General features: G+C 34.9%; 1 long non-coding RNA gene across 6 annotated transcripts in view; it reads right to left on the bottom strand.

Moving 5' to 3' along the window:
• The window catches only part of LOC110261728 (uncharacterized), a 222793-nt gene that overhangs the window by 29358 nt on the left and 177247 nt on the right, over positions 1-16188 (bottom strand). For 5 of the 6 annotated variants that reach the window (XR_014811493.1, XR_014811492.1, XR_014811495.1 and 2 more), the window contains one exon: positions 10516-10588. This is a non-coding gene — a long non-coding RNA (uncharacterized LOC110261728). Of the gene's footprint in view, positions 1-7523; positions 10589-16188 lie in introns of those variants that run through there. The other variant, XR_014811496.1, reaches the window with a different exon arrangement.

Below are 16188 nucleotides of genomic sequence, written 5' to 3'. Positions count from 1 at the left end.
GGCCAGGGATCAAACCCACATCTTCATGGATACTAGATGGGTTCTTAACCCACTGAGCCACAACAGGAACTCTGACTCAATTCTTTTTGAATCTTAAAAATCTCAAAGCTTCTATTCGTATACCTTGTTAAATTAAGTTTTTCTTTACAAGTGATATCTTATCCTGAGGCAATACATTTTCAAGTAATCTCTCTTGTTAAAATGGACAATAAATAGTCATTCGAAAAACATGTTATCTAGATTGTTTATATAGCATCAGCAGTACTATTTATGATAAGTCACTCAAAAGCTAAAGGTAACATAAATGGTTGTCCCCATCTTTCTTTTAAGTTACCTGACTCTCAGGGTATAAGATTAGACTCATTAGGACAATGCTTCAAAAGATGCAGTTACATAAAGGAAACTAGTAAAATGAAGAAAGAACTCAAGAGAGACAAATATTGGAGTTCCTGTTGTGGTGCAGTGGTTAACGAATCTGACTAGAAACCATGAGGTTGAGGGTTTGTTCCTTGGCCTTGCTCGGTGGGTTAAGGATCTGGCGTTGCCATGAGCTGTGGTGTGGGTTGCAGACGCAGCTTGGATCCCACATTGCTGTGGCTCTGGCATAGGCCGGTGGCTACAGCTCCAATTCGACCCCTAGCCTGGGAACCTCCATATGCCGCAGGGAGTGGCTCAAGAAAAAGAAAAAGACAAAAAAGAGAGAGAGAGATACAAATATTATACATTCGTTTATTCACGTATTCTGTCACTCAGTCATTATTTTTCTAAGAGTATGTAGTTTTTTGAGGGTTTTTTTTTCGTCTTCTTGGGCCTTATATTTTAGCAAGAAGATAAAAAACAAGTACATAAATAAGGTAATGTAAGTATTGATAGATAAGTAGTATGCTTATGTGAATGGAGACTAGGAGTATTTCAGATCACGTGGATAAGGGAAGAAGTTATTTCAGCAAAGGCATGCAAGATGGAAGAGGGTGAGGCCCATTTTTTCTAGGGAAAGAGATTTGCAAGAAGAGTGGGAAACATGCTTAGCATGTTTGAGAAACAGGAAAAAAACAAACAAACAAAAAGGCCGAGTGGTTTAACTATAATAAGCAAAGTTTAAGAAAAAAAAAAAAAGAGATGATATTTGATATTTGAGTGGAGCAGGAACCAGATAAAATAGGGGAGAGTAGTTCACTGAAAGGAACCGAAGTAATTTAAGAGATTTAGAAACAGGATTTTTACTTTAAAATAGTGACACTGACTACCGCATGAAAGAATATACTATGGATAGGTACAAAAATGATAGAAGTGAGACAAACTAGGAAACTTGCATAATTAAGGCAAGAGATGGTGGTTTGATTGGGGTAGTAGTAGTGAAAGTGATAAAAATAGATTTGGGATACATTTTAATGCACTGTCATTTTCTAAAATTGAAAATACTTAGGAATATCAGGTACGAGTGCAAATATCGAATGTTAGGCTAAATCCATATTAAGATTAAGATGCCTGCTAAATTTAAGTAGTTGTGTCAAGTAGGTGAATGTGGAATATGTAAGTCCAAGGAGGAGATTAAAATATAGAAGTTTTTGATGTTTTTAAAGCTACACATCCCAGGGAAACTGAAAATAAAGGTACAAAAAATGTTCAAGGGAGTTCCCGTCGTGGTGCAGCGGAAAGGAATCCGACTAGGAACCATGAGGTTTGCAGGTTCAATCCCTGGCCTCCCTCAGTGGGTTAAGGATCCGGCGTTGCCATGAGCTGTGGTATAGGTTGCAGACGCAGCTCGGATCTGGCATTGCTGTGGCTGTGGCATATGCCAGCAGCTGTAGCTCCGATTAGACCCCTAGGCTGGGAACTTCCATGTGCCTTGGGTGCATCCCTAAAAAGGACAAAAAGACAAAAAAAAAAAAAAAAAATGTTCAAGTTCTAAGCTCTGATGTACTACAACATTTAAAGATTGTGAAAAGAAGGAGGATTCCTGCAAAGACTTATCCAGAGTGGTCAGTGAGATAGGAAGAGAGTAAAGAGTGTAGTAACCTAAAAATCAAATTAAAAAAAAAAAAAGTATTTAAAGAAAGATGGAATGATCAACTGCCAGAAAAATCTCAAATAATCATGACTGAGATTTGGTCACTGAGTCACTGAACTTGGAACATGGAGACATCACAAATATTAATAAAGGTGACTTTTGGAGTTCTCGTCATGGCTTTGTGGTTAACGAACCAGACTGGCATCTATGAGGATGTGGGTTCAATCTCTGACCTTGCTCAGTGGGTTAAGGGTTCAGCATTGCCATGAGCTATGGTGTAGGTTGCAGATGTGACTCGGATCCCGTGTTGCTGTGGCTCTGGTGTAGGCTGGCAGCTACAGCTCTGATTCAACCCCTAGACTGGGAACCTCCATATGCCATGGGTGCAGCCCTAAAAATACCAAAAAAAAAGGTGACTTTAGGGAGTTTGGTGGGAAGAAAATCTGACTATAGCAGATATCAAAAAAACTAAAGGATGAAACATTAGTAGACTATCCAAAATATAACTGAAAAACCATGGTAAATAGCATAATCTCACTGAAAATATAGGCCTTTACTACTGAAAAAAAAAAGTTTGTATTTTTTAAGTTTTCATCAAACAGAAAATTGATCATAATACTAAATAGCTTATAATGTCATTTGACCAAGAAAAGTAACCCTACAAAATTGTAATTGATTTGAGAAATGCCAAATTCAATTTATCAGTCATGAAAAGAGAAAACACAAAGCTGAAAGTATAATTTAAGAATGCTCTGGAAAACAATTATACCTTATGAATAACTGGATCATTTAGAAGATGAGCTGTAAGAACAGTAACTTTCAGTCTCAATAGCATCTTTGCTGTCTTCAAAAGTGCAGTTTAGAAGGGTCCTACAGGATGTTTCTTATGGTTAGAATAGAAAGATAACTTTTTCATTTAAAATTACTTAGAATTGTAAGTGATTTCTTTCATGGCCAAGTCCAACAGAAATTTTAAAATATTCTTAAAATTTATCTACCTCTTTTTTTAAACTAGACCTTCTTCCTGGGCTTTTCTACCATATATATATATTTTTTTTTTTTTTTGGTCCCTTTTTGTCTTTTTAGGGCCGCACTCATGGCATATGTAGGTTCCCAAGCTAGGGGTTAAATTGGAGCTGTAGCTGCAGGCCTACACCACAGCCACAAGACACGGGACCCAAGCGGCGTCTGAGACCTATAGTACAGATCATGGCAACACTGTAATTTTCACAAGTAACTTTTTTCAGTTTTATTGAGGTACAATTGACAAAATTGTAATCCATTTAACGTACACAACATGATGATTAGATATACCTACATATTGTGAAAGGATTGCCACAACTGAGTTAACAATTCACCACTTCACATTTCATTTGTTTTGCATATGTGAGAGAATACAAGTCCTACTTTCATAGCAAATTTCAATTCTACAATACAGTGCTATCAACTATAGTTACCATGTTACAAATTAGATCATCAAACCTTATTCACCATCATGTAATTCAAACTTTGTTGTCTTCAACCAGCCTCTCCTCCTATACTCTAAACCCCAGGTCCTAGCAACCACCCTTCTACTCTCAGTTTCTATGAGTTTTGCTTTTTTATATAAGTAATATCATGCTGTAATTCTAGAAATGTCTTTTTCTGCCTGGCTTATTTCACACAGCAGAATGCCCAGCAGACTTTCACTGCGGTGAAAATGCCAGATCCTTAACCTTCTTGCTATGCCACAAGAGAACTCCAACAACCCTTCAAAGGTAAGGTTGAATTTGGTCTGCTAATATTTTGTTGAGGATTTCTGCATCAATATTCTTCAGGGATACTGGCCTGTAATTTTCTTTTCTTGTAGTGTCTTTGTCTGGTTCTGGTATCAGGTAATGCTCACTGCAAAATGAGTTTAAAAGTATTGTCCCTTCTTTTAATTTTTAGAATGATTTAAGAAGTATAGGTATTAATTCTTCATTAAATGTTTGCTAGAATTTACCTGTGAAGCCATTAAGTCCTGGGCTTTTGTTTTTTGGGAGGTTTTTCATTAGTGATTCAAATTCCTCATTATCACTTAGTCTGTTCAGATTTTCTATTTCTTCATGATTTATGAAAATTTTTTAAATTATCCATGTCACCTTGATTATCTAATTTGCTTGCATATAATTGTTCCCAATAGCTCTATGATTCTGATACTCTGTTATCAGCTGTAATGTCTCCTCTTTTATTTCTAATTTTATTTACTTATCTCTTTTATTTCAGTCTAGCTAAAAGATTGTGAATATTGTTTACTTTTTCAAAAGGCTAACTCTTGGTTTCATTGATATTTTCTACTGTCTTTCTTCTATTTCATTTATTTCTTCTTTGATCTTTGATATTTCTTTCTTTCAATTAACTTTGGGCTGAGCGTGTCCTTCTCTTCCTGGTTACTTTAGGTGTAATGCTGTTAATTATCTGAGCTCTTTGTTTTTTCTTTCTGTAGGTCTTTACTGTTATACTTCCCTAGTATAGCTACTTTCACTGCATCCCATAACCTTGTTATGTTGTGTTTCCACTTTAATTTGTCTCAAGGTATTTTCGATTTCTCTTCTGAAGTCTTCCTTGACCCATCAGTTGTTAAGGAGCATATTGTTTAACCTGCACATTATTTGTAAATCTGTCAGTTTTCCTCTTGTAATTGATTACTAGTTCCCAATCACTGTGTCAGAAAAGCTTGATATGACTTCAATCTTCTTAAATTTACTTTATTTATTTATTTATTTTTTAATTTTTGTCTTTTTCTAGGGCCACACCCATGGCATATGGCGGTTCCCAGGCTAGGGGTTGAATCGGAGCTGTAGCTGCCGACCTATGCCAGAGCCACAGCAATGTGGGATCTGAGCCGCGTCTGCAACCTACACCACAGCTCACAGCAACGCCAGATCCTTAACCCACTGAGCGAGGCCAGGGATCGAACCCACAACTCCATGGTTCCCAGTTGAATTCATTAACCACTGAGCCATGACAGGAACTCCAATCTTCTTAAATGTATTAAGAATTGTTTTTTGACCTAATATGTTCTTTATTCTGAAGAATATTCCATGTGTATGAGAAAAGAGTTTGTATTATGCTGCTGTTGGATGGAAAATTTTGTATACGTCTGTTAGGTCCATCAGTTACAAATAACAAGTTTAAGTCTAATGTTTCCCTATTGATTTTCTGTCTGGATGATCTACTAATTGTTAAAAATAAGGTACTAAAGTCCCCTACTATTATTGTATCGCTGTCTCTCTCTTCAGATATGTTAATATGTGCTTTGTATATTTAGATGCTCTGATGTTGGGGCATGAGGGATTTGATTTGCCTTTGAAATTCAAACTCATATTTCTCCTTTCTAAAATTTTCCCCAACATTGCTAGTCAAAAGCTTTTTGGCTTGTCTGTTCTATTGAGTTTCTCTGTATGGGTCTTTGTATTATCTTACTATATTGCTTTAATAATTTGCTAACATGGCCTTTTACCCCTTCAGAGTGCCAATTCTTCATATTATAGATTTGAATTCTGCTCAACCTTGTTATTTGGTATTACTGATTCACCCAATAACCTTCTTGGGTCACAGTATATACCCAAAACTATTAGATAATGTAATGAATTAATTGTTCTGTGAACTCCTCAAAGCGCAGAAAAAAAGAAAAAAGTAAATGTGTCTATTTTTATTTTCTCAACGTTGATAACTCAAGTAATCTATTTTCAAAACAATAATATAAGATTATCTTTAAAGAAATTTTCAGAATGTTTTTATTAAGTGAAAAAATTGTGGAGTCCGTATTTTCTGCTCTTGCTGATTTTATCCAGTTTTTCCTTGTTGTTGTTTTTTACTTTATTTACTTTATTTATATTTTCATATGTACTTTCTTATTTTCTGTTAAACATTAAAATGCTTTAGGCATTTGCACAGTCAATAGGTATCTTAATTAAAAAATATTATTTTCAATTCAATATTTATTGGATAAATAAAGAAACATATAGGGAAATGGCCAAAATACTACTGTGGTACAGGTCTGTATAAATGCAATTCAAAAAGACGTATTGTCTGTCCTCACAAATCCTACATTTAAATTGGAAAATAAACATTTAAAATGTAACAGAATAGCAAATTTATTCACAAAACTCAGATGAGTAAAACATGGAATCTTTATCTCCAGTAATTTAATCTTCCGACTTGTGGGAGGGGATAGGAGGGAATGTTGTTTAAAATGGTCAATTAACAGTATCAGTCTTTTCTAATTTGCACAGTATCATTTGAATAAATATTTAATCACTTCGAACACAAGATCCCTAGTGGGGCTGTTTCCGTCTTTACATTTTCTTTCCCAAGACGAATTTTTACTACAAAAGAAAGCATGTGGTTGTCAAGGCTTTGGAGAGCAGAGTGCAAAGGATGGAGGTGGTGTCTGGATGTGCTATTGGTCCATCAGTGAACCAGGCAACTCTTCAGCGGGACTCTTGATGATTATGATCCTCATGTGTACTGTCGAGGGTCTCTCTCGGGTTCTTTGATGGAATCTACATATTAGCTCCTGGTAGGATTCAACTCATGGTCTGTGTTCTCTCTCAGCATAGCAAATGACCTAGGAAGCTGACCATCTCCTCTGGTTGACTGATTTACCTCAGCTGTCTTTGACACTGTACTACCCCAAGGTCTGACTGTGATTCTTGTTAAGCTTCATGACTTGATGGCTCATTCTATGGCTCAAGGGCAAATACTCACTTGGTATATACGTGAACACTCCTTCTGGCAACCCCCTCGATTGAATCAGTTATTTTATACTTTCCCGGCAGGAAATGTGGTTCCTTTGATCTCCTTTCATGCCACATGGGAATCAAGACTGCACAAGAAGAGCTATTTCAGGCTATCTTTTTTCTCAACCATGCCCTGCACTTTCAGTGCCCCCACATTGCTACAGAGTCTTCTGTAAAGCAGAATTCTATTCAGAGTTAGAAGTCAGATCAAACTCTCCCATGATTTGTGCCTGACGTATCTAATCCATACACTCCTCTTTTTTTCTAATGAGGTATAATTAACAGATAATATGATAGTCATATATTAGAGCCACAACACAATATTTTAATATTTGCATATACTGCGAAATGATCACCACAGTAAGTTCAATTAACATCCATCACCATACATAGTTACGAAATCTTTTTTTCTCCTGTGATGAGGACTTTAAAGATTACTCTCCTAGCAATTTTCAAATACACAATAAAGTTACAATATAGTCACCAGGCTGAACATTTCATTCCCATGAATTATTTATTTTATAACTGGATAGTTGTACCTTTTGATTCCTTTCACCCAGTCTTCCCACACCCAGCCCCCTACCTCTGGCAACCACCAATCAGTTCTTTGTTTCTAGGGGCTTGTTTTTTTTAAGATTCCACATGTAAGTGAGACCATCTGATATTTGTCTTTATCTGTCTGACTGATTCGCCTCAGAATAATACCATCAAGATCCATTCATGTTGTTGCAAATGACAAGATTTCCTTCTTTTTTTTAGTTGAATAATGTTCTATTGTACATGTATACACACACACACGCACATATATATATACAGATATGTATCACATTTTCTTTATCGATATAGCCACAGGTTGACACTTAGGTTGTTTTCACATTTTGGCTACTGTAAATAATGCTGCAAGAAGCGTGAAGTACATCTATCTTTTCAAGTTAGTGTTCATACTGTTTTCCACAGTGGCTGCACCAATTTACACTCCCACCAACGGTGTATAACAGTTTCCTTTTATCCGCATTTTTACCAACACATTATTTTTTGTCTTTTTGAAAACAGCCATTCTAACAGGGGTAGGATAATATCTCATTATGATTTAGATTTTCATTTTCCTGATGAATAATGTATCTGCACATACACGCTTAAGTTTGAGCCCAAAGTGAAAACTAAACAAATGCATTCATGTTGCTTCCTTAACCTGTATCACTTTTCCTTCCCATAGTCCACGGGGACTAAAGGCCAAGCTTTACATAATATCTTCGAACTGGAAAAAAAATTTCCATACATTGTAGTTATTCACCTCTTCTAGTAAGCTTTCATCCTGCTTTCCTCCCTGCAGAATTAACATTGGTAATGTTGCCAGGAGAAACACAAGCTCATCAATAAAATAAAACACACGCACAAAAAAATAGTTTTCCTATAACAAGACTATGATTAGAGAATGAAGTATATGACTATCTTCTATCTTGAGTATAGAGTTTTAAATTGAATTTCTTTATAATCCTTTACTTTTTAATTATTATTTTATCTCATTTATTTACATCTGCTACTTCTGGTGTTAGGACCCAGTTTTATATTTTATTTATTTATGTATGTATTTGTTTTGCTTTTTACATACCCATGGCATATGGAATTTCCCAAGGTAGGGGTCGAATTGGAGCTTCAGCTGCAGGCCTACACCACAGTCACAGCAACACAGGATCCGAGCCATGTCTGTACCCACACCACAGCTCATGGCAATGCTGGATCCTTAACCCATTGAGCAAAGCCAGGGGTTGAAACCCGCATCCTCATGGATACTAGTCGGGTTCATTACCACTGAGCCACAACAGGAACTCCTGGACCCAGTTTTTTAAGTCATCAATGGCTGGGATACATTTTGGAAAAAAAAAAAAATAGAATCAAACTATAAGATTTCTAAGAATTTTTTTACCTATAATGTGAATAATTTGAAGGCCTTTAGATTATTCTCATCTTCTTCCAAGGTGTTGTTCTATGGCCTTGTCCATTATGAAGTACTTAATTTGATATAAATTACAGCCATCTGTGATGACGTTATGGGTTTAAGTTTTACACTAGTACCTGATCAAGAGAATTATTGAATTTGATATACATAAGGTAAAAAAATTGGCATTTTTGCCTGTTTCATAAATTAGTCTATACAGAGAGTAGAGCAAGAAGAATTTAATATAGAATAGTGACAAATTAATTTTATATTTTGTTACTAAATACCTACTTTCTATATGATTTAAAAGTTCTGAATAGAACTGCTGAACTATGCATCATCTAGAAAAGGGAAATCTGTTTTTTTCCTCTAAATTCAACATAATTACATTCTTACTTATCATTCAGCTAAAAGGCTAAATGTCAACTTTCTCAAAGTGAAAAATAGCTAATTCATTCTGCACTTAAAATTTTGAATTACTCTGAGGTATGGGAAGAAAAGCCTTTTAATTATTAGAATTACTACTAATGGTGAGACATTTGGATCCTCCCCGGTTTTATGAGAACATAAAATCATGTGATCGATTGTGGTTTCATTAAAAATTCAAAATACCCAAAATAGTCCACATTCAAGAAGTATCTTCTGATTAGGGAGGGGGTTATTTTTCATTTCATTATTACTATCCATAATAATAAACTACCATTTTTATTACTATAATAGGTAATGTATTAAGTTTTTCATATTGAGTCCTAACAACCAACCTACGATTGTTTTATCTTATCCAAATTTTATAGGTGAAAAAGTTAGATCTCAGAGAAATTAATTAGCTCATATTAGATTCTCCAGTCACTAAATAACAATTCACAGTACATATCTGACTCTCAAGCTCATGTTCTCCTGGCTACACATTGCCACATCAATAGAATAATCCATGAGAACATTTTTCAAAAAGATATGATAATATTTCAGATTTTGTATATTGGACAGGCTAAGAAGCCCTGTAAAACTTTCTCTTAAGGATGAACTTCTCTGTTGAAAAGTTTGGGGCAAGGATATATGAGGCAGGGACATCAAACCAAGAGGAATAAAGCCAGATAAGAAGTCACGGAATACGTAGACGTAAGTGGACATTTATTTGTGCCTCTAGGAAGACTTCTCTGAGAACTGCTTTCCTCCTCTGACCCCATGAATGCTGATATTCTTTGTGTGTGCCACTCTGTGCTGACTGTTTCGGTTTTTAGCTATGACCTCACTCAACTGCAACTTGAATTGGGGAAATATGTTTCAAATAATTAGCGATTGCTACTTACTTCACCTGTTACTTTCTTTATCTCCTGTCCCTTCCCAATTTATCCCCAATTAACAGCAGGTCTCTTTCTGGTTTTTGAGTATCATCAACTGAACTCTGAACAAACCCAGCAAGCAGAGAAAGCTTCTTTGTTAAGTGAGCCCTGGAGAACAGCAGAAAGGGATAATTTAATAAAACCTACGTGGAAAAATTCTCATACTAGAAGGAATATATGTTTTCTTAACTACATTTTGGGTTGGATGAAATGTAGGGTAACTGCTGGACCTGCACTCTCCTCAATATTGCAGCAGAATAAGAGTTACCAAAGCAAGACAGAAGCCCGGGTAAAGCTGCCATTGGTGGAGTGGGACAAATAAGCACTACAATGATACCGCTTCCGCAGGGGAGCAAGGATCTGAAATAAAATTTAAATCAAATTTGACTTAAAATCAAAAAGACTGCATCATGACTACATGATTGGCCAGAGAATGTCACAGCTGCATTTACTTACATTTACATCTCTCTCCACGGCCTGAGATCCACTAGAAACCAGATACGGAGCCAATCCTGGCATAGTATGGGACCTGGAACAGAGTTACAGTCCATTAACTATTTCAGAATTAATGAATAAATATTGTTTTATTTCTGAATCGACTATAGAATCATAGTTTCAACCCTGCTTTTAGATAAGAAACTATGTGTTCAAACCAAGTCTCACTCAGAATGATAAAAGGTAGAGTAGGCTAATTATCTTGGAAATAATTAAGAACAAATTTATTTTAAATCTCATTTTATCTATAAATGTCAACTTAACTTATCCCTTCTTTTCTCCAAGGTCACACTCATCTTTCTTTTAATAGAATAGTCTTAAAACTTATTTAGCAGATAACTTTTTTTTATAATGAAATCTTAAAAGTAACTCTCAACATGGAAAAGTGACAAAAGTATTTCAGAAACCCCTTAGGGAATCTGATTCTTTGATAGAAAATACTTCATTATCTGCAGAAGGTTTGGAACAAAGTTTCAAGAGTGCAAGGGTCCAGGGAGCACAGTCTGAAAACTGCTATTTTCATATAAGAAGTTATAATGGTTATTGACAGAAAATTGATGCTTCAGGAAATTACCATTTTTCTGTTATGGCTTCAGTTCTTTCTTTAGGCCACTTTTCCAAAGGGAGGAAAGAGGAAAAGGATATTTTACCAATATCTTGGTTCAAAGAGAAGGAAAAGGTTTTGATCTGTTTAGTCTAAAACATCAATACCAAAGGTGAATCATAGTTCTATGTGCTTGCTTTTCCATAACTATATTTTCCAAGGATATTAATAAACCAGTTATTTAGTAATAATAAACATATTCATAATTTTTTAGTATAAATACTATCACATTTTCCAAAAGTGAGTAGCCCAGGATATTAATGAATATATAAATGAGCTATTGCCCATTTTTTCATCGGGGGGAGAAAATAATACGGCACCTCTAGAAATGAAATCCAATAAGAGAAAGTGCTTGCTTTCTGCAACTATTGTATAACTCTGTCTAAATTAAACACTCAACCTTCTCCCATTCAATCTCTTCAAAGCTACTTGCTATCCTGTTTCCTCAGGTTAAGTGTGATGAGAAACAGATCCAGGGGTTGTGAACTTTTCTGGGATGAAAGATGTCATGTGACTAAAATATTCGGTGATTAATGTACATTCATTTTGCTTTTGATAGCATTCGATGTTGATTCAAGTTTCTGAGGTAATTAAAACCCTGACTCGGCGAGTTACTGCTATGTGTAGTTTGAACTGCTGTGATCTTTGGAATATTTTGTGCCCACATGATTTAAGGAGCTGGCTTGAAGTAGATGACTTCAGCTCTTTTGCTGTCTCTTATTCCAAAGTCCAGCTAATAACACCCAGTTTTAACTTAAGCATTAGCCTTTTCTACTCAGCAACTCTGTAGAAGTGCCCAAGGAAGAACAAATAGAGATGAGTTCCCTTTGTGGCTCAGTGGTTAATGAACCAACTAATATCCATGAGAATGCAGGTTTAATCCCCGGCCTCGCTCAGTGGGTTAAGGATCCAGTATTGCCGTGAGCCGTGGTGTAGGTCACAGATGCGGTTCAGATCCCGTGTTGCCATGGTTGTGGCATAGGCCGGCTGCTATAGCTCCAATTCGACCCCTTGCCTGGGAACTTCCATATGCTGCAGGTGTGGCCCTAAAAAGCAAAAGAGATTGATAGCTGCCTAGGAGAGGAGGCAGCTCCAAGAGTATCACAAGGGGGCAAGAATCTACTTGAGTCCTTTCTGTGTAAATACATCAGAGCCCATCACTGTTTGTAACTAAGATCCCTCACATCTTGTCTCTAAAACCTCCCTGCCCCCATTCCCTGCTTCATTTCAGAATTCATGGGTCTTGTATCTGTACTGCCTTAGCACATTTTAAAAATCAAAAGGTACATCTATTAGTAAGTATTTCATTCTGCATTATGGTATGATCAGTTTATGCCTTTTTTTTTTTTTTTTTTTTGCCACTACTAAGTCAGTCCTACAGAGAGGTTAGGAACTATCACTTATCATTTGGTCTATCATTTCTTATATGCCTATATGACAGCCTCTATCCTATAAGACAAAGGACAGTACCTGTTTGGCCCACATTGAAAGTCATTAAATTAATCCTGAATAAACTCTGATCATAAGGAGTTCAAAAACATTGAAAGAAGATAAGGTAATGCATTTTGTTTCCCCCCATGCATTATTTATTAAGTATAAAAGGACACAGGGCAGTTATACCATTTATTCTAAAAACAGCAGTTTTTAAAAAGTATTAATACCAGAAGCATCAGTTCTGTCTGTATTCCTCTTTATTAGTTATCTTATAATTTCTTAATTAAAAAAACGTGTAGTACTCCAATGTATGTCTAGAATTATAAACCTTTGGAATTTCCTCATTCATAAATGTAGGTTAACAGAACTGTATTTTTTTACAGCTTTATTGATATATTATTGGAATACAATGAAGTGTACATATTTATAAAACAGAATTTGATAAGTTTTGACATATGCATGTGTCCTGGAAACCAACCCCCAAAATCATCAAAAGTCACCCCATATTTTTCAATACCACCTTCTCACACTCATTACACTGCCAAAACGTAGGCAATGACCTACTTTTTAACCTCTCTAAATAAATTTATATTTTGAAGAAATGTTGTTTCTAAGACCATTGTTTCATAATTTTGTCTTTTTTCTTTTGCATTAGGCAGGGAAGCAAATCTATGCCCTGTTATTCCATCTCATTTGGATGTGTAAGTATAATTTAGATTTTAAGATCAGAACTGTATTTTTGAGGAATACTTCAACAAAAAATACATATCAAAGTTTTGTTCTTTATCAATATTTTGTAATACTCGATATTCATGCTAATAAAAATACAATATAAATTTTGTAAATTCTTGCTTTTCAACTGGCACTATGTAGTGTGTCATAGAAACAATGAACAATTGTAAAATGTGATTACTACTCCCAAGCAGCTTGCAGTATCAGCATAGATATAGAAGTTATTAATTACTTATTACATAGTCTTCACAGTGGGTCATTAGTTTGCAAATCCTTATTTATGTATACTCAATAGTACAACTTTATATTATTTTCTGCTTCCAAAACTACGTATCTATGAAAAGGTTAATGATGAAATTACAGGAATAATAAATATTAAATGCCACAATGATATAATTATAAGGTCTATTACTGACTTTCAAATGGAGACTAATAGCTTATGATAAGAACAATCTGTCAAACAAATAAATAGTTTTTATAAAACTGAAGTCTGGATCTTAATTAACACTTAGTCCTTTTTTTTTTTTTTCTGAAATTAGGTATAATTATTCTAGTATCCAACAGTGGATATATGAGTTACACAGTACTCCCCTCTTTGCCTTGTAAACTTCAAGTAACTGCTCACTTATGAAACTTAAAATTCTTCGGAGTTTTTAATATCAGAAACTTGTGAAAAAATAATAAAAACCATGAATATAATTTGCTTTCCATGCCATAGACTTTAGAGTTTGTCTCCCCTCTGAGGTTCCAGATGTCTTAAGGGTCAATCTTTCCTGAACCTCTCATCTTCCTCCTTTGACCTGAACTGCCTTCTCAACCCCTCCCTTTCTCATCATGAGCAGGGAAGGGTCAGCCTTCTAAAATCATTAGTTCTCTTTCATAAGATATCAAAATACAGTAATATCAGTAAAGTCTCAGTGTTAAGGATAACAGTGATTTTTTAACAAGAGTTAAATTTTTTGTTTGCTTTTACTGAATTCAAGTCTTTCATTGCATGTTAAAGTTCAGAGTCAAAGCTTGCCAGTTAAATTTTATTCTCTATATTCTATCTATCTATCTGTCTATCTATCTATCTATCATCTATCTCTCATTACCATATTTCTTAATTTAAGCTAACACACAAAATGAGTTCTTTCCTTAAACTATTGTCTATATCATGCATCTAACACAAGTATGTTACACTCTATTTACACTACCAAAGAGGTCCTTTGCAAAGGAACTAACTGAAGCCCTAGTCTTTTTGTTTGCTTGTTTGTTTTTTTAATTTACAGACAGTGTTAAGTCTGAGTTAGAGTTTACCAGCAGAAATAAATAATTAAGATGCTGGATTGCTGAATGCCATGTGGAGAAGAATGAGCTTCACTGGCTGGAGGAAGACTCCCTAGAACATATGCCTGGTGTGAACCAGTATTATTTACAAGTGCAGAAAATCTGAAAGTACCATTATGGAAGGAATGTACACCATGGTTGCTATAAGGAAAGTAGAGCCTTGGTTTTCCTCTTCGCCTTGAAGTCAATCGGTTCTGCTATTCCCCAACTACAGAAAGGCATTACAAATGTGATTAAAAAATGATTTTGTTGGATGTGTGACAGAACAGTTCCTACTGAGAAAGCAGTCACAGTAAAAGAAAAGTTTAAGACATATATTAATGAAAAATAAATTTCTAAAGAAGACTCAAATTATTTTCAGAATCTGGACAAACTTGAAACCTGAGTTACTGTGAACTGAGAATACTCTGGAAAACTCTGTGGTGATGACAATTTAGGCTAACAGCAAAGAAGGTCACATGGCAATCATAGTCTCAAGATTTTTCTCACCATTACTCAGTTGGTAAATGCTAGTAATCTCCAAAAAGAGACTGTTCTTGGGAAATTTCCAAAAAAAATAAGTTAGAATAAGTATCAAAGATCATGTATGCTTATTTACACTAAGCTTTGGAACCCTTTGTGGTTCATCCCTTCTAAGTTATTTATTACTGAATTTTTCTCATGCTGAGAAGTGCCCTAGCACTAAGAATTTCACACTTTATTTTGAACCCCAAAGCTTTACATCAATCATTGCTGTATTTCAGATCCCTCAAGAACAGAAGCTCTGCTACCCAAACCCCAGCTAACTCCTGGGAAAGGTACAAGTTAAAAAAATGCCAGAATTTCTGTTCATACCAATCAATAACTTTCCATTTATTATTTCGTGTTCTTTTTTCCTGTATTTTTTGGATTTTATTGTGTCTTCACTATATTTTCCTCATTTGTTATGAGGGATTTAATTAGAAACTGTCTTGTGGTTTTTTTGTTTGTTTGTTCGTTTTGGTTTGTTTGTCTACTTGGCTTCTTAGATTTGTCTGTTTATTATTTTCATCAAAGTTCAGAAAACACTGTCTTATTTTTATATACATATTTTTCCTAACTCTTCACCTTTTGTGACTCCAATTACAGGTATGTTGAAATGTTTTACATTGGCTCACAAGTACCTTTCATTTTTTTTTAAAGTTTTCTTCTCTTTGTCTAATTAATATTGCTATGTCCAATCCCATCCAGTTAATTTTTAAATAATATTTCATTCATTTTTAATCTATTTTTAATCTTTTATTTCATTATTTATTCATCTTTTCCTTTAAATATGTGAACATGGTAGCAACAGCTGTTTCAAGAGCCTGTCTATTCTATCAAACAATCATTTTTGGAACTGGTTTTACTAGATGTTGGACACTGCGAATTTTGTTATTAGGTGCTGTATTTCTTTGAAGAAGATTGAGCTCTTTTTTTGGTAATAAGTTAAATTACTTTTTGTCTTAATAAGTTCAGGCTGCTAAAACAAAATACTATAAACCAGGTGGCTTATCAAGAGAAGACATTCATTTCTC

This window comes from Sus scrofa, chromosome 7, assembly GCF_054392235.1.
Source record: "Sus scrofa isolate SSC_HxYL_T2T_F1_AM1 chromosome 7, Sscrofa_HxYL_maternal_Yorkshire_Landrace_v2.0, whole genome shotgun sequence".
Classification (NCBI taxonomy): domain Eukaryota; kingdom Metazoa; phylum Chordata; class Mammalia; order Artiodactyla; family Suidae; genus Sus; species Sus scrofa.
The sequence above is the reverse complement of the archived record's forward strand: the minus strand, read 5'-3'. Positions and strand labels throughout refer to the sequence as shown.